This window comes from Sus scrofa, chromosome 2 (genome assembly GCF_000003025.6).
Source record: "Sus scrofa isolate TJ Tabasco breed Duroc chromosome 2, Sscrofa11.1, whole genome shotgun sequence".
Lineage (NCBI taxonomy): Eukaryota > Metazoa > Chordata > Mammalia > Artiodactyla > Suidae > Sus > Sus scrofa.
Genome location: NC_010444.4, coordinates 37,660,909 through 37,683,702, shown reverse-complemented (window position 1 = coordinate 37,683,702; position 22,794 = coordinate 37,660,909). Strand labels below are relative to the sequence as shown.

At 37.0% G+C, this 22,794-nt stretch overlaps 1 long non-coding RNA gene across 2 annotated transcripts in view; it reads right to left on the bottom strand.

Annotated features, from left to right (window-relative positions):
* The window catches only part of LOC110259290, a 448,093-nt gene that overhangs the window by 48,703 nt on the left and 376,596 nt on the right, over nt 1–22,794 (bottom strand). The gene's annotated exons all lie outside the window — the stretch shown is intronic.

Genomic DNA, 22,794 nt, shown 5'->3' with positions numbered 1-22,794 from the left:
AAGAGAAACATTCAAGAATTACAATCTGTGCTTAGGACTTTAATAAAGGTATGTATAAAGAGGGAAAGGGCTCTTGTATGCTAACAGGCTATAGATCAAATCTGTCCCCAGAGTAGGAGGAGCCGTAAAATTTTAAATTTTTTTGGATGTACTTTGTTTTACAAATTTGAATCTTTGACAAAGTAAATAACTTATATAATTCTGAAACCAAATTACATTTTAAAGACTGATTGCTAAAATCAGAAGAAAAATCATGACCCCTAAGTTGGGTCAATTTTATGGCAATAGAAACACAGAGGAACTACTGAAAATTATTTTTAAAATCCAGCCATTTCCATGTGTATATTTATTTGAATATATTAGGGATGGTCTCCTATCAATTTACTTTTCTTACTCTGTAATATATTATTGCAGGATTGGTCTCCAATTTTCTCATGTCTCTTAGAGCATGCACCCCTAGAAAGACTCTGGATTTGGTATGTGGGTTGCTGTATTATTTTTTTAGGGTTGCAGCAACAGAGTACTAATTGGGTGACTTAAACAGAAGACATTTATTGTATCACAATAATGGGAGTTAGAAGTCTGAGACCAAGATGTCAGCAGATGGAGCTCCCGTCATGGCTCAGTGGTTAACGAATCCGACTAGGAACCATGAGCTTGTGGGTTCGATCCCTGGCCTTGCTCAGTGGGTTAAGGATCTGGCGTTGCCATGAGCTGTGGTGTGGGTTGCAGATGCGGCTCGGATTCCGTGTTGCTGTGGCTCTGGCGTAGGCCAGCGGCTACAGCTCAGATTAGACCCCTGGCCTGGGAACCTCCATATGCCACGGGAGTGGCCCTAGAAAAGGCAAAAAGGCAAAAAAATGTCAGCAGAGCATGCTCTCTGGAGAGGATTTGTTCCAGGCCTTTCTTTTAGCTTCTGGGAATTCCTTGGCTTGCTGAAGCAAAATTCTAATCTTTAAATGGTGTTTTCCCTGTGTGTATGTCCATCTCTAAATTTTCCCCTTTTATAAGGACATGTTGGATTAGGTTGTATTAATAAGGTCATATTGGATTAGGGTCCCATTCTACTCAGGATAACTTTATATTAATCTAACTAATTACATCGGCAATAAACTTAATTCTAAATGAATCCACATCCTGAGGTACTGGGGGATCAGGACTTCAATCTATGAATTTTGAGAAGACATAATTCAACCCATGACACTGCTTTGGACAATGAGACAGTAGCAAATGCAAAGAAGCAGAGATTTGAAAAGTGCTTGTACTTTGGGGCTTGCTCTCTTACTACCTTTATAAAACTGACACTACCACATGAATAAGCTGGGACTAGCCTATTGGATGATGAGAGAGTCATGGCTCATTTTGCCCTCATGACAATCTCACGTACAACATCCATAGCAGAGACACTCAGCTGACTGGCAGCTGACCTCACCAAGAAAGTCCAAGAGACTAGTAGAAGAACCATCTTGCTAAGCCCAATTCAAATCACATTGTCTATTGTTTTAAGCCAAAGTTTTGCAGTATTTTACTATACAACAATGAATAAACTTAGTGTGTTAGGAATGTGAGAAGATGTCAATTTCCTACTTTCAAATCTTCAAGCTTTTGTGTGAATAACTTGCTGTTAGCTACACGAAAACTTTGTCTGGTAAATTTGGCTACTACTCTGACTTGTCTCCTTTTCACTGCTGTTTCCAGGAGAGCCTCCTGGAGTGAACAAAGGGATTTTTTAAACTGACCCCCTTGCTGTACAGTGGGAAAATAAAAAAAAAAAAAAAAAGAAAGTTCTCCCATAAATTGCCTTTCTATATTGCTTAGAAAAAGGAGAATAAAATAAAGGTTTCTTTTTCCTGCTATTATTTCTGTGTTCTAGATAGCTATCATTCAAGGAAGCAGCAGCTGTCAATTTTATTAATCGCAAATCTTTTATTCGTCATGTTTATTTAGCATTTATAGATAGCAAAATGTTTTTATAAAATATTTTGGATATACTAGCTATATCTTAGATATATGCATACATATGATTATAATATATAAATATACAATAGAGTATATATTATTATATTATATTACAATAATATAATATAATGTATGTATATTACAACATAGATTTAAAATCTCAGAATTAGAAAGGGCCCTAAAATGTCATTTGCCCTCATCTTTTACCAGTTTGGTAATATTTTCTACAGCATTCCTAACAAGCAATCTATCCTCCTCTTATTGCATACTTCTCATGGTAAAAGGCTCATTACCTCATGAAGAAGCTGATTTAATTCCAGGATAGCACTGCTTGTCAGAAAGTATTTCCTTCCCTTGACATCAAATATGCCTCTCTGCCCAGTTTCCCTCAAGGCTCTGTCACCCATTGTGCTACCAGCCTCAGGAACAGCATATCTATGTCCTTTTCATATGATGGAACTTCAAACCTTCTAAGGCAGTACTGCACCCCCCCTTCAGTCCTTCTCTAACTCTAGTAATAAATCTTGTAACCTATATAGACATTATAAGGTTATATCTTCTCTAAAAGTTCTGATAAATTCAGAGCTGATCACTATTCTTAACAATTTCTAGAACAAATGGAGAGAGTATTAGAAAGAATGACTTGGGGAAATGCAGAATTAACTACAGACAGAAATATAATCATGAATCATGACCACTGTCCTTGTGCTTTCTGGGAAAATATTACCATGTTGTTCAAGAGAAGTGAAGTATAAGCCCCATTCAATGGCTTGAAGAATTGTGCCTCAAGAAATTTTCGGGATATCTAGGAATTATTCTTCACTTTGTTTTCAAAGGTGAGCCTGTTTGAGAAGTCATCTGTTAGAGGTGATACTGATAAGATGACCCTTATTTTCTATGGACGTTTCCTGGACAGTGAGTAACGTTCCTCAAGCTGTAACTCTCTACAGAGTGGATTGAAAGGAATTTTATGATTGTATCTGCCAATGAAGATCATATTGTTTTCCTTGGTTATCTCACTTGACCTAAATTGTGTCTAGTAAATAATTGTTTTTATTTTGGACATTTCTGGGAAAAGGCAGGCACTTTTTCAGAGAATCATCTAAGTTTAGTCAGGGATTTTCTTATCTCCAGTGCCCAGTCATCTTTCAAGAATGCTAAATTAGAAAATAAATCCACAAATCACCATGTTCAAGTTGTAAGGTCACAAGTACTTCAAGGGGCAAAAAAAGGGTTCACATTCTGGCTCCTCCACTCTGTAGTAATGTAAGCTTGAGCAAGTTATTGAATCATTTTAAATCTGTTTTTTCTTACATAAAATGCTGATAATAATTACCACAGAGTTTCTCTTGAGAATTGAATGAAAGAATATTTCATCCTTTGAACATGCATATTTGCAACAAAAAGCAAAGGCCTTGCCTTCTTATAATAATGATTTTTAATTATTTAATAATAATATTAAAAGCAAATTTGGTGGCTTAGAACTATCCTTAACTAAGAAGTTATCTTTAACGAAGGCAATGGAGCTGTATACAGAGGTATATATTGTACTGTTAAAAAGTAGGAAAGACAGGAGAACACTTATTAAAGGGTATAGCTCAAGTCTGAGGCAGCTTATCTTTGCCCAGCATGCACATGTGTCATGTGACAAGGATTTGATTTCTGATCTTCCTTCTAAGAGCTATGGGTTTAGATACACTTAGTCTCTTCATCCACATAATGAAAGCCTTCCTCTGTATACTACGAAATAATTATTTTAATATTCTATGAAAATTAAATCTCACTCCCTCAGTTTTCTTTTGGTTGTTCCCAAGGTAAATATCCAGGCATATATATCTTCACCGTCGTATGTATGTTAACCCTTGTTTCCCTGGGTCCTTGGGGACAACAATTCTAATTGTTTGGTTTTATGTCTTTTTCCCACTGCATATATAATCAGGCTGAGGGTTAAAAATGATGGGTGTTTAGCAATCCAATGTAGGGTCCAATTGCTTAGCCAAAGAGAGAAGACTAAGGAACACACTACATTCTTCTCTCTCCAGACTCCCACCTGTCATTCAATGTGTAACTTCAATGGCACATCTTCACTGATGGCATCCTCTACCACTCCCCCCAACTCACACAGGCACATGCACACCATGTAACAGCTTCAGGATCAGTTGCTCCTTTTTTCTGTGCATCTAGAAATGTTTTAACTTTAGCAGAGTATGGTTTAATACTCAGTTGTTTCTTTAGGTGCCTGTCACATCTTCTAGATTTTGAGAGCTTTGAAATAAAATGCATATAAATCCTAGCACATAGCTTAGTTCCTGAGACCCAGAAAATACCTACTCAACAAATGAATAATGATAATGCAGAGGATGAGGATGATAGCAGCTAACTTTGTTGAGTATTTTTACCTATTAGGCATTTTTCTAAGCGCTCTACATGAATGAATTCATTATAGGGACAAAATAACTCTATGAAGTAAATACTATGATTTTCACCATTTCATAGATAAGAAAACCAAGCCACAGTGAGTATGTATTAAATAACTTGCAAGGCAATAAAATTCAGAGTCAGAGATTAAAACTCAATATTTTGTTTTTGGTGAGTAGTCGATTAAACATTATTCTATGCTGTCTCTCCTGAATGAGTAAATGAAAATTTAATGAGAGATTAAAATGAGCAAAAAAGACTCACTCAATACATATTGAATATACATTGAACTATTATACTAACCCTATTTTGGGCCTGAAATCTCCACCTCTGTGGGGTACGGTTTCTTTAATTAGTCCAACTTTAGTGTAGCATGTATCAATCTCTAGATATGTCCATATCCTTATCCTTGGAATTATGAATATGCTACTTTTCATGGTTAAAAGGGATTTTAAAGATGAAATGAAGGATCTTGAGTTGTGGAGATTTTCCTGGATTATAGAGATAGGCCCACTGTAATCACAAAGATCCTTATAAATGAAAGAGCAAAGAAGGAGAGTCAGAGAGAATCAAAGATTCCAGGCAGCTGGCTTTGAATGTGGAGTAAGGGACCATGAGCCAAGAATGTGGGTGGACTCTGGACAGCTGAAAAAGAGAGGAAATGGATTCTTCCCTTGAACCTAGCAACAAAACAGCATTTCCTGACACCTTGATTTTAGTCCATTGAAAGTTCAGTTTTCTACATTTCAGAACTGCAAGAGAATACATACGTTTTGTTTTCGGTCTCTAAGTTTGTGACTTGTGAAACTTTGTTTTAATAGCAATAGGAAGTTATATTTCATGTATAGTGGCCTCTGATATCAAATTTAGTGTCAGCCTTAGAGGAGTTGGGCTTGATGGATTAGCTGCTGCTTGGGCAAGTAGAAAGTGCTGTCTTGTCCTATAGGAATGGAAAATAAATACATATTTTTATGGGGGAAGGGGAAAAATTAGTCTTGAATTTCTTTTTTTTTCTATTTTCCTAACCCAGTGTTTCTTTTTATTATTATTATTTCTCAATGAATTTATTACATTTATACTCCTACAATGATCATCACAATCCAGTTTCACAGGATTTCCATCCCATAACCCAAGCACATCCCCCCACCCCACAAATGGTCTCCTCTGGAGACCAGAAGTTTTCCAATGTCTGTGAGTCAGCATCTGTTCTGCAAAGAAGTGCAATCTGTCCTTTCTTCAGATTCCACATGTCACTGAAAGCATTTGATGTTGGTGTCTCATTGTATGGATGACTTTGCTTAGCATGATAATTTCTAGGTCCATCGATGTTGCTAAAAATGCCGGTAGTTCATTCATTTTAATGGCTGAGTAATATTCCATTGTGTATATGTACCACATCTTTGTGATCCACTCCCCTGTCGATGGACATTTAGGTTGTTTCCATGTTTTGGCTATTGCAAATAGTGCTGCCATGAACAGTGGAGTACATGTGTCTTTGCGAGTCATGGTTTTCTCTGGATCGAGGCCCAGGAGTGGGATTGCTAGATCAAATGGTAGTTCCACTTTTAGTTTTCTGAGGCATCTCCACACTGTTTCCTGGAGTGGTTGCACCCATTTACAATCCCACCAACAGTGTTCTAGGGTTCCTTTTTCTCCACACCCTCTCCAGCACTGATTGTTTGTAGACTTTTGGATGATGGCCATTCTGGCTGGTGTCAGGTGGTACCTCAGAGTGGTTTTGATTTGCGTTTCTCTAATAATGAGTGAGGTTGAACATCTTTTCATGTGTTTTTTGGCCATCCATGTGTCTTCTTTGGAGAACTGTCTGTTTAGATCTTCTGCCCATTTTTTGATGGGGTTGTTTGTTTTTTTGGTATGGAGTTGCAGAAGGTGTTTATAAATTTTGGAGATGAATCCCTTGTCAGTTGATTCACTTGCAAAGATTTTCTCCCATTCTGTGGGCTGTCTTTTCATTTTGTTGAGGGTTTCCTTTGCTGTGCAGAAACTTTTAAGTTTGATTAGGTCCTATTTGTTTTTGTTTTTATTGTCAATACTCTGACAGGTGGATCTGAGAAGATGTTGCTGTCGTTGTTTTTGTCAGGGAGTGTTTGGCCTATGTTTTCCTCTAAGAGTTTTATAGTGTCTGGTCTTGAATTTCTTCCTGGCCTGTGTTAAAGGGTAGTCTACATTGGGTGATTCTAAGTTATGAGTCCTCATCTTTTTTTGAGGGGGCTGATTTAGAAAGTATGCTGCCACTTCAGAGGCAAATATTGTTGAAAGGTTTGGAATACGGGTGGGGTGGAAATAGATATGGTCTGTGTTGCAAGACTTGTTTCTCTGAAAACTCCATCTTGTCCTTCTTTACTTTATCCCATCTTCTTGCCTTCCTTTATCCCATCTTCCTGCTTGGAAAACAGTCACAGTGCTGGTAAATGACATAAGCTTAAGAACTGTTATGTGCCTAGAGGTCAGAGTAAGAGCTTAACCTTTTACAAGCTACAGTCTTTTAAAATAGTAAAAGAACTTATATAATAGTAACCAAACCCTATATCATCCACCCATAGCCACTCCTCACTTGATCTCATCTAAAGAGCACAATAAAATTGGTGTGGTTTCTTGAGTCAGTGCTCTTGGTTCCCGAGAGCTTGAGTCCCCCAGTTCCCACCTTTACTTAAGATAAATGTCTCTGTGTCTTGTTTTATGTTAACTTTTTTCCTTAAGTTCCACAGCACCCGTTCTTCAGCCCCATCCTGCTGAGCTGGTCTCGGCAGGTCTGCCTGGGACTAGGGAATTGATCCAAGACAGGTGGGTAGTCAACAGATCCAGTATCAGGTCTCAAGGCAAAGTGGTGAACTGCTATAATTCACTTAGGCTGGTATTCAGCAGGTCTGACTAAGCACGTGGAACACTGATGAGAGTCTCAGTCTAGTAATATCTGAATTTAAGACAGTAATCCGTCCTGTTGGTACAAATAGCACTGTTGTTTTTGTTTTTGTGTCTTTTTGTCTTTTCTAGGGCTGCACTTGTGGCATATGGAGGTTCCCAGGCTAGGGGTCTAATCAGAGCTGAAGCTGCCACCTAGCCAGAGCCACAGCAGCACAGGATCCGAGGCTTGTCTGCGAACTACAGCACAGCTCATGGCAACGCCAGATCCGCAACCCACTGAGCGAGGCCAGAGATCTAACCCGCAACCTCATAGTTCCTAGTCGGATTCGTTAACTACTGAGCCACTACAGAAACTCCCCAAACATCACTGTGTTAAAGCAACAGCAATGAATTATATTCATGATGTGGGTGTGTGTGTTTTATGGAAGCATTCTCAGTCAGTGCAAAGATTATTTAGTAACTGGTGTATGATGTCTAATGTCAGGACTGTTGACTAACACTTGGGAGGAAAAATTAATCCATTTTGGTTTCCATAGTTTATTGAGAACAGAAATGTTGGATGGAATAAAGTATAAATTCATATTCATATAATATCTTTTTTTTTACAACTATAAAGCTTCTGAATATCAGTATCAGTGGGAACTTTCTATGCTTAAAAACCAAAAAATAAATACAAAAGAAAAGATGAACATTTTAGCTATATATAAGTTAAAACTTTTCCCTATAGAATTAACCAAAATTAAAAGGAAGGCAACAAGTTAGGAAATAGTGGTACATCAAGAATGACAACACATTTCCACTATAGACAACAAATATGCAAAGGAGAGAGTAGAACATTTCTAACAAATAAATATGCAAAAAACATGGACAATTCATAAAGGAGAAAATAAAATTAGATTAAAATGAATGGGAAAATATTCAACTTCACTAGTTATCAAAGCAATACAAATTAAAATGAGGTATCATTTTTGGTTATCAAATTAGTAAACATTTTAAAAACCTTGTTATATCTATAATAACTTTTATAAACTGATAATGGAGTATAAGATGGCACCACTTTTGGAAATGCAGCCAAAAAGTGAATTTTTTTCTAAATAAATAATTGTAATATAAAAATATACACAAAATTCTCCATCAGATTATTATTTGAAATACCAAAACATTGAGAAACAACTTTACTATTCAAAAACATAATGAATTTTTTTAAATGAGTAGTATCTAACCAATTGAATATTATCCAACAATTTATATATTCACAGAGAAATTATAGGTTATCAGTTAATTATAAAATAAATCATGCATAATTGTATCACTGTAATTATTCAAAAATACTATTGTCAGAGTTCCCGTCATGGCTCAGAGGTTAGCAAACCTGACTAGCAACCTTGAGAATTCAGGTTCAATCCCTGGCCTTGCTCAGTGTGATCAGACATTACTGTGACCTGTGGTGTAGGTTGCAGACGCAGCTCAGATGCCTTGCTGCTGTGGCTGTGGTGTAGGGCAACGGCTACAGTTCTGATAGGACCCCTAGCCTGGGAACCTCCATATGCCATGGGTGTGGACCTAGAAAGACAGAAAGACAAAAACAAAAATCTTCTGTAAATCTATGTATAGAAAACAAAACTGTAAAAATAACCCAAATGTTAACATGAATAGATTTCTATAAATTCTTGCTTTTTTGTATTTTCTGGTTCCTTGGTCCATTTCATTGAATAAGAACATACAATTTTTATAATAGAAAAAAATATTAAATAAATCTCTTCCCAGTTCTATTTACAAAGGAGACTTTCTATAAGCATGGCTGTATAATGAGAGAAGATATGATTCCATGATGAAAAGAAAGGCTGAATAAGATACTGAGATTCACACCTTACGTTTTATGGGAACATGTAAGCAATACAAACAAGTTTCAGGCAGATATTTAATGGGGTGCAGAGAAGGTTTTTATCTTGTTTTGTTTTAAGAGTAATTTTGTTTCCTTTGGTAAGGGAAAAGGCTGTGTTTCTTTTACACACACCAGCTGAACCTGCTATTACCTCTCTTCTCTTTTTGCTTATTCCAATTATGTTCAAAACACCCAGAAGGAAATAACCAGTCTCTTGATTGCTTGTCTTGCAAATTCATACCCATAAATTGATAGCAAATGCCACCCTATCAAGTGAAACCCAAAAATGCTTAATTAAGTCTCCATAAGACTCCCTGCAAACCAGAAAATGTACAGAGGTATAGTATTTACAAGAACCTTGATTTCCATTCACCTGTGGCATTTTTATGAATTATACCAATTTCATTTTAAGTTATTGCATTTGCTACAAAAATTGGAGAGGATTTTTGCAATGAGACAGTAGATGTGGAAAACTGGTTGTTTCAACAACTACCTGTTGCCTTATGCTGAAAGTGATCCAATTAGTCCAAACAAAGCCATTTCCATTAGTATTTTATACAGATGCTGCCTGTGGTTGAACTCATTCCTTAAGGCCTTTCAAACTATGAAGTATACTCATAATTTGGAGTTGGTTTTCTTCATCCTCAGGCAGGGTCAGAAATAGGGGGCTGTTTAGAGAGAGATTAGTCTCACAGGGAAATGGGAGCTTTTCTAAGCTGGAGTTGTGGTGCTAATAATCAGTCAAAACTGGCTGCCCACTTTTTATGTGTCCATTTTCCTCCTCTGCGGATTGCAACAGGTGTCGAAAGTTTCACAAACAGCTTCATCTAAGGACCATAAACCGCCCACTCTACCCCCTGCATAACTGTCCATCCCACAGAGCTCATCATTCGTGTTTGAAAGCCACAGTCCCTTCTAATGCATCCTTTGCTTGTAAAGAATTGCTTGGTAGAATGGGCTATTATAATGGGCAGACCATATTCAATGAGGTTGTCACCATCTGTTCCACCTTCCAATTACCAAAGCAAATGGAAATCAAAAGGCAAAGGCATCAGAAATCCCAGATAATATTTTCTGTTCATTATGTCTGTTGCCTGATGTGGGCTTTTAAAATTTCATTTGGAACTCATTGTAGGATGAAGCACGCTTTCTTTCTATTACAGAGACACAATTAGAATACTGGGATCCAGCATTGAGAGAAAATTACTCTGTGAGAGATGCACGTGGGCGCATTGAACACCCTAACCTCTACTATGTAGTAGGCATTTCTGCTCACGCTTGCAAAACTCACATAATGTTAGTCACAGAGTGGATGAGCAGTAACTCCCTGAGCTACTATTGCCTGGGGAACAGTAAATGGAGTTGTAGAAGTAAGTACTGTGGTATCAATGTTTCCATGTTTCTGCCCCAAAGGCAATGGGTTTTCAGCAAGGCTTGAAGCAAAAAAAAGAGTATTCCCACCAAAATGATGTGTGTGTGTGTGTGTGTGTGTGTGTGTGTGTGTGTGTGTGTGCGTGCACGCATATGCATGCAAGCCCGCATGTGGAAGTGGAGTATTGAAGGAGACTGAGGTGACAGGTCAGCAGAAATGAAATTAAGGATGATCCTAAAAGAGAATTAGGATGACAAAATTTCATAAATTTAAAAAGAATCAGGTTGAGGAAACAGTGCTCTAGCAACACATAGCCATTTTGGAAATTAACAGGAGAGGACTAAGAATGAATAATCATACTAAAGATCCTAATGCAAGAAGCAGATATTAAAAGAGGGACAAGAGTTCCCGTCACGACTCAGTGGAAACGAATCTGACTAGCATCCATGAGGATGCAGGTTTAATCCCTGGTCTGCTCAGTGGGTAAGGACCTGGAGTTGCTGTGTGCTGTGGTGTAGGAGGCAGATGTGGCCCGGATCTGGCATTGCTGTGGCTTCAGCATAGGATGGCAGCTATAGCTACAATCTGACCCCTAGCCTGGGAACCTCCATATGCTGTGGGCATGCCCCTCCCCCCAAAAAAAGACAAAAAAAAAAAAAAAAGAAAGAAAGAAAGAAACAGGGACAAAGCTCCACAGTATCCATACTAGTGGGACAGAAAATGTTTTTTCATATGGATCTATATCCTTAGTTGGTGTTTTAAGAGTTCCCTTTTTCAGATGAAAACTAATTGGAGATTAGGGTAGAAACACATGACGCATGGCTTAAATCATCATTCTGAATTTTTTTTCCTTTGTAACTCCTTCCTGCCTCCCTCCACTCCCCATACCGATTACTGATCTGCTTTTTTGTTACTATAGATTAGTTCACATTTTCTATAGTTTTATCTAAATGGAATCATACAGTATGAACTTTTTATCAGACTTCTTTCTTTCAATATAATGTTTTGGAGATCCATCCATGCTGCTGCATGCCTCAATAGATGGATTCATTTTATTGCTCAGTAGTATAGTATATGGATATACCAAAATTGTTTATCCATTCACCTGTAGTTGATGGATATGTGCATTGTTTCCAATTTGGGGGTATTACAATTATGCTGCTTTGAACATTAACTTACAATAGAATGCACATTTTAATTTCTATATTTTGTATTTCCCAGCAGGAGCTCTAATTAAATCAAGGCTTTTCTGGCATCTGGAATGGATATATAAGACTTTTCTAGAATTTATAAAATGCTACAAGAGGTGGCAAGTATATAAACAGAAATCAGGCTCATTTCTTCACTAGCTCTTTTCCTCAATGATTTTTTTACTTAAAAACAAAGACACTGCTATTTATCCAATAAAACAAAACTTTATTCAAAAAGTCACTAAATCCAGTCTCTGATTCAACCCTGTATAATAACATATAGAGGGACATAGCTCAAATAGACTGTTTTTGTTAAGTGATCCCACTTCTTCAATTGTAAGGTGTACATTTTGCCACATTTTAGCCTTTTGAAGATGTGGATGTATTTGCCATTGACATATACTTTTGAAGTAAGAATATGCCCCCTTCTAAATATCCATCAATGGATAAACATCAATGTTACATACTATGATGGCGTATTTTTCACAAATAAAAAGGAATGAAGGACTGATAGATGCCACAACACAGCTGAACCTTGAAAATGCTAAGTGAAAGAAGCCAGTCACAAAAGGTCATGTATTGTATGACTGCATTTATGTAAAATATCTAGAATAGGCAAAACCATAAAGAAAGTAAATTAGTGGTTTACAGAGGCTGAGGGGAGGAGCAAATGGGAAGTGACAGCTTAATGGGTATGGGTTTCCTTCTGGGGCAAAGAACAAGTTCTGGAACCAGATAGTGCTGATGCTTTGCACAACATTGTGCATGGACTTAATGCCACTGAGCTGTAGACTTTAAGTGGTTAAACTCATAAATTTTATGCTACACATATTTTATCACAATAAAAGGGAAAGAAAGTGATTTTAAAAGGCATATTATGTTCTTGGTATGGCATATAGTTGATAAGGTATAAAGCCCAGGAAGTGGTGTGACTTCACATTACATGCATGGCAGGCTGGTGCCACTGGATTCCTAAAACAACTCACGTGTCTGTGTGCACATGTGTGTTGTACAATTCATCTAACTCTTAAAAACATGGCAGGTAAATTCATGTCTTTCACAAATTAAGAAAAAAGGACTCCATTGCAGTTGTTCCATTGTTTTGATTAAAAACAATAAAAACACATCCTAAATCTAAGAACACCAGATTTATTCTGAAATAGAGTAAAGAAGATAACATTTTGGAGCTTGGTCAAACTAGTTTAAAACTCAGGATAGCCAATTTCCAGCTCTGTGGAATGACTGTTCTAATTTGGCATTCAACTTTATACATGTGGCATTAGGCTAGTATTATTTAAGAGATTGAATGAGTTACATATAAAGTGTCCAGCATAATGCCTTGGGCATTATGGTCACTTAGTAAATGTAATGTTTTGCCTTCTTCCCTAGCCACCTACCCTTTTGCAATATGTAACCTTTCATTACACATGACAATATGAAATATAAGTAACTCTCTTGCTTGAGGAACTGAACACATGACTTACAGTGAGACCATCTTGCTTGATTTCCACAGTCACTATTTATCAGACATATTGCATGCCAGCTATTCTTGACCATTCTAAAATAATTGCCTTATAAGCGAAGAAGCTCTGAAGATCTATTCCAAATAAATGAAGAAAGAAAGATACTTTGCTTCAAATATTTATGGTAAAATAGAGACCACTAAAGAAATCTAATTAAAACCTAAATCAAAATGGAAACTTGACAGGGGAATAGCATCGGGATGTCCCATCTTACAACAAATACTCAATTTCAATTGGCAGTTAACTACTATGCAATGTAAGTAATAAAAAATACAAGTGCAAAGTTGTTTAAACATCTACTCTCCTCTACCCTGAGCAGAGTACTCAAACCAATCTAATTCCATTTGTTAGCTGTAGTTTTTATCCCCAGGAGAATGAGGGACTTTATATTTTTCTTAGAGAATTCGTAACAAAAAACCCATTACTGCCCAGTCTCCCCAACACAGTGAGCATACAGGGCATAAACTTCAGATTTCATAGGAACAAAATTAATTTATTTTGTCCTTCTCTACAGAAATTAGGTTTCACTTTTTTCAAAAGGAAAATTTAGGGCACATTCATTTCTCTCAGAGTAGTTGAATTTGGTAGCCATGGTAAAACAAGTCTCCCACAGAGCAGGAGTGTGTGTGTGTGTGTGTGTGTGTGTGTGTTTGCCTTTTTCTAGGGCCACACTCGCGGCATATGGAGGTTCCCAGGCTAGGAGTCTAATCGGAGCTGTAGCTGCCAAGCCTATGCCAGAGCCACAGCAACACCAGATCCGAGCCACTTCTGCAACCTATACCACAGCTCACGGCAACCCCAGATCCTTAAGCCACTGAGCAAGGCCAGGGATTGAACCCGTAACCTCATGGTTCCTAGTTGGATTTGTTAACCACTGAGCCACTACGGGAACTCCCAGAACAGGATTTTACTTTAAAAGAAAGCCTAAACTCAGAAATACAAATATGTGTACAAAGGATAAGACAATGAATGGCTTGTAAGAAGGGCACAGTTCGTGGCTTCCCAGTCTTGGGTCCATGCTGTGAAGTGTCAGGCTTTTGGGTTTGTGGTAGCAGTCACAATATGCTCTTTTTTCAGGACCATCAACCTGGCTTCCAATCTCTTTTCCTTTGCCCAGAAGTTAAAACTACATTATTCCTTTTCATCCATGTCTAAAGGAAAATAACAGCTCATTCACACAGCACTGGGAGTTTAAATATTGAACCCGAGATCCCCGAAGGGAATAATACCCCATTTTGAGCATCCTACAGAGGACCATGGCTAATCATTAACTGTGGCCAGAGAATACTTGATAAGCACTGAGAAAACCATTTCACATAAATTATCCTATTTAATTGTTTTTGCTATTCTGTATTACAGATGCTATTATTTCTCTCTACGGATGAAAGAGTTGAGGTTCAAAGAGTGCCCAAGGCCACATACTAAGTTTTTGAACTAGTGTTCAAATTCAGGTTTGTTTAATTCCAGACTATGGAAATAAGCAGACAGATATCCTCACTTCCTCAAGGTTTAGCTAAGCTTAACAATCATCAGTTATTTACTATTTGCTACACAAAAGTGTGAACAAAAAAAAAGTATCATTTGTTTCTGATTTCTTTTGACCATCTACTATTATAATTTCTACCTGCACCTTACCTGCTCCCCTGGGTTCCATCACCTTGCTCTACTATTTTTTTTTCTGTAACATTTCTTTTTCAATATAATATGCACTTTACTTATTTATTTTGATTACGGTTCACTGTCCACCTCTACCACGACTCCCGCTCAAATATCACCTCCAAAAAGGCATTTTACCTCCTTTTGTTCACTGATGTACTCTAAGTGCTCAGCACATAGTAGGTGCTCAATATTTGATGAATGGATAGAACTAAATAACATAAGGCAAAGCAATGTGAATTCTTAATTGAATTTTGAGGAATGCTCTTAGACCATCATAGATTTCGTTCTTTGGAGTTCAATTAGGATTCACCATTATGAATACTGCAAAATTCAGCATAGTAAAACCAATAACAGATACTCACACATGCTTATCATGAGCCAGGTCCTGTTCTAAGAACTTGTGAGGTAGGTAGCATTATTATCTACATTTTTCAAAAGAGGAAACTGAGACTCAATGAGGTTAATGAATGTGCTCAAAATCCTAACACTAGTTAAATACTGAAGGTAGGATTCGAGCCCAAACAGTCTGGCTCTAGTGAGCATGTTCTTGAACTCTGATTTCACAGCATCACTATGAGCATTAAACATGATATAAAAAGAATCTAGCAGATTTTTAAACTTTGCACATTATAGATATTCCATATTAGTTCTCTTTTCTTATCCCTTTCTGTTTTTATGCTGATTTTCTAGTTCTACAATTCCTTATTATTTAATTCTATCTATTTACCTATGTAATCTATCATTACCATAAAGTCATATGTACTATATCATACAGAAATATTGCCAGTGCAGGAAAGGTTTTTGTGTTGATAGGCTAATACTTTTAGTAGAACAGCTGACCTTTTCTTCTGGTTTTTGGGACAGCTTCTAAGCCAGGTCTGGTGGCCATTGGGGGATGAAACTAGGGGCAGAGGCTCATTGGAGTAATTATATAAAACTCTACCTAACCAGAGCTCATAATTCGATGATTCAATGACCTTCCCTGAATGAATAATGACAGCTGAGATGTGTTCCTTGGGCTGGAAACCAGAATGAAGTGTATAGGAATTCCAAACACTGGGAAAGTTTCTGGATTAGAGAATTTCTCTGAACTAGACTGGTGGAAGTATTAAGAGGTTCATGAAGCTACTCCTCTGAGATGATAGAGAATTAAATGGCACAACAATATGCAGAAAATCAGAAATTAGTAGTGATTTTGGCAGATTTGTGATTTAAAGAAGAGACAGTGACATGTATAATATGAACAGCCACTCTTCCAGGTCCTTGTCCTTCCTATGCTTGCTGACTGTGTCCGTAACAGCCTTAGATGCCAGAGGAGTCACAGAATCCTTCTCTACATAATGCTCCTCATAACATTCTATGGAAGTTCCTGTAAAAGTTGTATTCATCCCTAAGTGTTGTTAGAATGAAGTACAATACTTGCTCTATGCTTATGAGAATCAGGTATTTGGGGAACATGGTGATGTACTGCAGTTTTTGAATTTCTTTTCCTTTAATTTTTGATTGAGGTGTATTTGACAAGACATTACATTAGTTTCAGGTATAGGACATAATGATGCTATATTTGTATACATTCCAAATAAGCCTAGTTAACAGCACCATACATAGTTGCAACAAAACTTTTGGGTTGAGAGACATGTACTTCAGGGTCATGGTGATGTATTATAGAGTTGTTATACTTCCTTTAAATTCTGTATTCTATTCTTTATAAGTCCCTTAAACGTGAGGACTTTTTTTCTGTGGCACTTTATGCCTGGATCTCCTGAAAACTTCTCTGCGGAGGCCTAAGAAATGTCCTCTTCCTTTGCACTGGGGTCTGAGCTATGCATCACAGAGGGTCCCTCTTTCATCAGTTCTTCACGCCATTGATGTAACCTACAGTGTATTTACAATTATGACATATTCAGTGATGGTTATCATTGAGAACTGATCTATGGGTTTTTGAAAAAAATGTCCTGAATATGAATTCTGCCTCAATTTACTAACTGTGGTAGCTCAAAAAAGAAAAAAAAAATTCTTGTGCTTTTATTTCCTTATCTGTAGAATGAGAATGCTGGTAGATTTATCTTACCATGTTTTGAGGAAGAAATAAATAATATATGTAAAATGCTTACGACAGTACCTGGAACAGAGTAACAGTCCAATACAGATTCTGTTGCTAAACTAGCAGTATTAGGCCATTAACTCTGCAGTAAAACTGTTTGGAGTCATATCTAAGCTTGGGCTCTTATTGGTGTATAAACTTGGCACGTTATCTAATCTGGTCAAAGCCTCAGTTTGCTTAGCTGTTAAATGGGAACAATAGCACATGCTTTTAAGTCATTTCACAGGATTAAATTACATATTTGATGTAAAAATGTTCAGTGAAACTTCAGGCACAAGACAATCCATTGATATTTTGGATGGATTTTGTGATAATGTGATGGTGATAACATTAGGGCATTGACTAGAAAGAACCTGAAACTCCATTCCCTTTTGCTCTTGACTGGGTCAGAATTAGAGGAGGATTAGAGAAATCAATAAAACATTGTGTTAGACATCTTTGGGAAAATACTGGATGAGTATGCAAATAGATTCTAATTTTATACCAAACATAAGCATCTCCAAAATTCTGATATTCTTCCATATTCTTTGAAATTACCCAAGGATGTTGATAGGGTCAAGGCAACTCAATAAAGGAGGATGGGTCCTTTAAGCTAAATCCTCTATATCCTAAACTGTCGGAAAATAGGAGAAAAACCTCAGCATCCAAATAACTTATAGAAAGGAGTAAAAGAAGCTGTGCTAATACCACAGACAATGCCTGAGATACCCCTAATGTGTTCTCGTGTTGCTTGATAAGACTCTGACCTTAGAACTTTTCACTTTCCCCTGGACTCTTCTGAATTTAACCTTTCCAGACTTTAATAGCACAATTATATGCAGGAAATTATATTTGCTTAGGTGCTCCCAATCTTTCTAGACTTGTAGTCTTTTCACGTATTAAATTCCTTATCTATAACCTCATTTTGAAATTATTTATTCCCTTATAATTTGGGAATATAAAATATATTTAAATGAACACCATTTTCAACATTGACAAGAAGCTTATCCAGTGGACACTACCATTGCTGCAAATAAGCTAGCTTCCTTATTTTTTCAGATAACATATTTGGCTGGGTTAATGTTCTTATTTTCTCATTATGAGACACTCATGAAGATAACACAGATGTGTAATAAAGAGATAAATATTTTTCTGTTTCAATTTTATAACAGTTTTCTCCCTTTCACTATACCCTCTCCCCCCGACACACGCTTATTAGGGCCCTTAGAGAATGTCTATGAATCAACAACCATGGCATTGTTGTTGAAATAATAAACATAAAGAAATAAATCACTCTCCTAAAGAGTAGCCATCTTGGGAAAAAAAAAGAGACCTTGTTAAATAATGTAATACCATCTATGTAACCTATGTTGAAAGATTCAACAGAGTGAAAACTATCCTGTTGCATGAACTTGGGTGACACATCTGATCTCTCTGTGACACTGGATGTAGAAAGGCGAAAAAAATCTTGGCTTTATACTGAAGGTATATTATACATTTAAGGAGTTATATATTTAATAATTGTAGGTTATAACAGTTTATAATAATTATAGGTTTACAGATTTATAGGTTTAATATATTTATAACATATTTGACTAATCAGAAGACTTTAGATGAATAGAGAACTGTTACTAATATATTCTCACTATATCTTCATAATCATTAACTGGAGAAAAATTTAATGATACTGGTTTTAAATTTTAGCAAGATAGGTTTGTATGTAGGTAAAAATGCCTGATATTCAATCCAAAAACATTAAACCTCTGGTGATTTCTGGAATCCTCTTCCAACAAGCCACTTGCTATAGACCAACCATTACTCAACACATTTTGCTTGTATTTTATCCTTGTAAAAGGCTGATTAGATAAATATTATATTATCCCCCTTTTATTGATAAGGAAACTAGACTGCATGTTTGTTCAAAAGGAATGCTCAAAGTTTCAGAGTTAGGGTCCTACTGTATAGCACAGGGAACTATATTCAGTCTCTTGGGACATACCATGATGGAAGATAATATAAGGGAATGCATATATAGACACACACACACACATATGCATATATATATATATATATACACACACACTGGGTCACTTTGCTGTACTGCAGAGTTTGGTACAACACCACAAATAAACTATACTTTAACAAAATAGTGAGAAAAAATATTCAAAGTTAGAATATGAGCTGGACAGAGATACGGATCAATAGCCTTATTCCAGGAAAAAACAAAGACAACCAAATTTAATAGAGAAAACAGTGGGCTCCACTGTGAATGCAATTACTCTAGGCTTATTCTCATGTGGGAAAATTCTTGGCAACTCCCATTTAGGTAACTAAGAAATCTCAATTGAAAGCAATAATAACACAGGCATCCTTTTTATTCTCAATCCGTTTTAAGTTCACCCATCTGCTTGACTTCTTAAGAAAATAATTCAAACATGATTAAAATAAACTCTTCTGGGTAGTTCCCGTCATGGCTCAGGGGTTAATGAATCCGATTAGGAACCATGAGGTTGCAGTTCGATTCCTGGCCTTGCTCAGTGGGTTAAGGATATGGCATTGCCATAAACTGTGGTGTAGGTTGCAGAAGTGGCTGGGATCCCGCATTGCTGTGGCTCTGGCATAGGCTGGTGGCTACAGCTCAAATTAGACCACTAGCCTGTGAATCTCCATATGCCACGGGTGCAGTCCTAGAAAGGACAAAATGGGACCTAATCAAACTGACAAGCTTTTGCACAGCAAAGGAAACCAAAAAGAAAACAAAAAGACAACTTACAGAATGGGAGAAAATAGTTTTCAGTGATGCAACTGACAAGGGCCTAATCTCTAAAATATACAAGAAACTATACAACTCAACAGCAAAAAGCCAACAACCCAATGGAAAAATAGACAAAGGACCTGAAGAGACATTTTTCCAAGGAAGATATACAGATGGCCAACAAGCACATGAAAAAAATGCTCAACATCCCTGATTATTAGAGAAATGCAAATAAAAACTACCACGAGATAACCACCTCACACCTGTCAGAATGGCCATCATTAATAAGTCCACAAATAACAAAAGCTAGAGATGGTGTGGAGAAAAGGGAACCCTCCTGTACTGTTGGTGGGTGGGAATGTAAGCTGGTACAGCCACTATGGAGTACAGTATGGAGGTACCTTAGAAATCTATACATAGAACTACCATATGATCCAGCAATCCCACTCTTGTGCATATACCCAGACAAAACTTTCCTTAAAAAAGACACATGCACCTGCTTGTTCATTGCAGCTCTATTCACAATAGCCAAGATATGGGAACAACCCAAATGTCCATCGACAGACAACTGGATTAGGATGATGCGGTATAGATACACATACTACCCAGCCATAAAAAAGAATGAAATAATGCCATTTGCGTGGATGGAACTAGAGACTCTCATACTGAGCGAAATAAGCCAGAAAGAGAAAGACAAATACCATATGATATCACTCATATATGGTATCTAATATACAGCACAAATGAAACTTTTCACAGAAAAGAAAATCATGGACTTGGAGAATAGACTTGTGGTTGCCCCAGGGGGAGGGGGAGGGGGACGGAGAGGGAGGGATTGGGAGTGTGGGGTCAATGCATGCAAACTATTGCTCATGGAATGGATTTACAATGAGATTCTGCTTTGTAGCACTGAAAAACTATGTCCAGATACTTACAATGCAGCACGACAATAGGAGAAAAAATTATGTATACATGTATATGTAACTGGGTCCCCAGGCTGTACAGTGGGAAAAAAGTGTGTTGGGGGAAATAACAATAAAAAATAAATTAAAAAAAACTGAATAAAAAGTAAAAAGTGGGAAAAAAAAGGACAAAAAGACAAAATAAATTAAAAATTTTAAAAATAAAAATAAACTCTTCTGGATCTTAAACTTGAAAAGTAAAGGGTTTATACCAATATCTCCATCTGCTTTGTTTTGTTTTTGGTCTGGAGTTATGCAGCTGACATTCTTTCTCTAAAACACAGGTTTTTTTTTTTTTTTAATCATAAGGACCATCTTCTGCACTCTAATTTGAAAAAAGAAGAAACTTAACCTAAAGATTGTGTTTACAAACATTCTTTCCTAAGGATAATTATACCCCATTTTGATTAGTGGTATAGAGAAAGGAAAGGCAAATAATGCATAGGTTCCTTCACCAGTATTTTTGTTGTTTGATTGTTGGACTGGGAGCATACCCAGTAAGGTGTAATTATTTTTGTGCAGAGTTCTGGGGATTCTTCATCCAGCAGCCAGAGTAATTGCTGTAATATTAAATTTCAATCTTGACATTAACTCTCGAGTAAAAAATCTCTCAGGGCCCTGCATAAGTTATTAAACCAAAGGCCCCAAGAATGGTCTTTAAGATTCTACACAATCTGTCTGCACACCTCAGTATTTATCTAATCTCATCTTCTATATTCAATGAATCATTCACTCTGCTCCTGTCACACTGGCCTCTTTGATCTTCCCTGTCTTACCTGACATCTTCTCAATGAGCCTTTGCACACACAGTTTTTTTTTTCTGATTAAAAACTACCCCCCCACCATGAAGATACCTCCTCCAAATCTTTGCTTAAATATCTTTTAAGTGATGCTTACTCTCATGACATGTTTCCTCTCTAGTATGCCTCTGTTTTTCTTCATAGCACTAAGATGACAGAGTCATAATCTGATATTTACCTTTTCTTTATTTTTTATCTTCTTACTCATATAAAGAGTCAATCTTCCTGAATGAAAAGAGGTTTGGTCCCTTATTTAATGATAAATTCTTATTACCTAGACCATTGTTTGTAAATAGATTCTCCACATACATTTGCTGAATATTCAAATGAATGAATTAAAGAATGAACAATGGTGATGTCAGCACAGATACTGGTAAAGGTATTGTGACATTGGGATCTTCTCTGAAACAAATTTGAGGCTATCCTACTAGAGATAACTTTAGTAAAAGTGTTTGTGAACTATGGTTATTTTCTTTATATCATCAGGGTCACGAGAGGACCCAATGATGAGACAAATTTTGACATGCGTAATGTCTTCATCTGTATATTACAGTCCTATCCCTTACCTCCCTTACTAGGTCAAATAAAGCAATAGTGTGAGCTATCCTCTCAAAAAAACAAAATTATACATGCCAATCTGTTCTTCCTATCACTGACATTTTGATCTTAGCAAAATACAAAGCTGGACCCCCAATAAGTTAAGCTTTTGGTGGTTTTCATTGGTTTTATGACAAAGACTAAATATTTAACAAGAGGCATAAGGTGCCTTAAATTCTGCCTTTTTCTAGACCCTTACTTTCTCGGTTTCTTTTCATATTACTCTGACAGTTGCCTTCTTGCTCTAGTCATGATTTCCCGTTGCTTAGATACAGTAGATTCCCTCCTACTGTATGCCTCTTGGATTGAAGTACCTAACTCAGCCTCTCCCTTCATCTAAACAGTTCCTATTTATTCCCCAGAATTTGGTGGCCCAGTTATCACTTCCTCATGGGAAATTTCTCCCACCTGTTGGCCAGATCCTCCTTGCTCTCACAAACATATCTCCTTTAGGGCCCCCATTGCAATTTGTAGTAATAATTTGATTATTCAATTTCTTTTTTGCTGGCTTTCAGCTTCATGGAAGCAGAGGTTATGTTTGTTCTCTAATTATGGCCCCACCCAGCATGGCGTCTGGCCCACAGCAGTGTACAGGAGTGTGTTGAAGGGGCGAAGGAAATAAAACTCACAGGCCTTTACTACCGGTGACTACATGCAGAACCCTGTTCCTTCAGAGAATAAGGTTGACTATTGCAGGCTGATTTT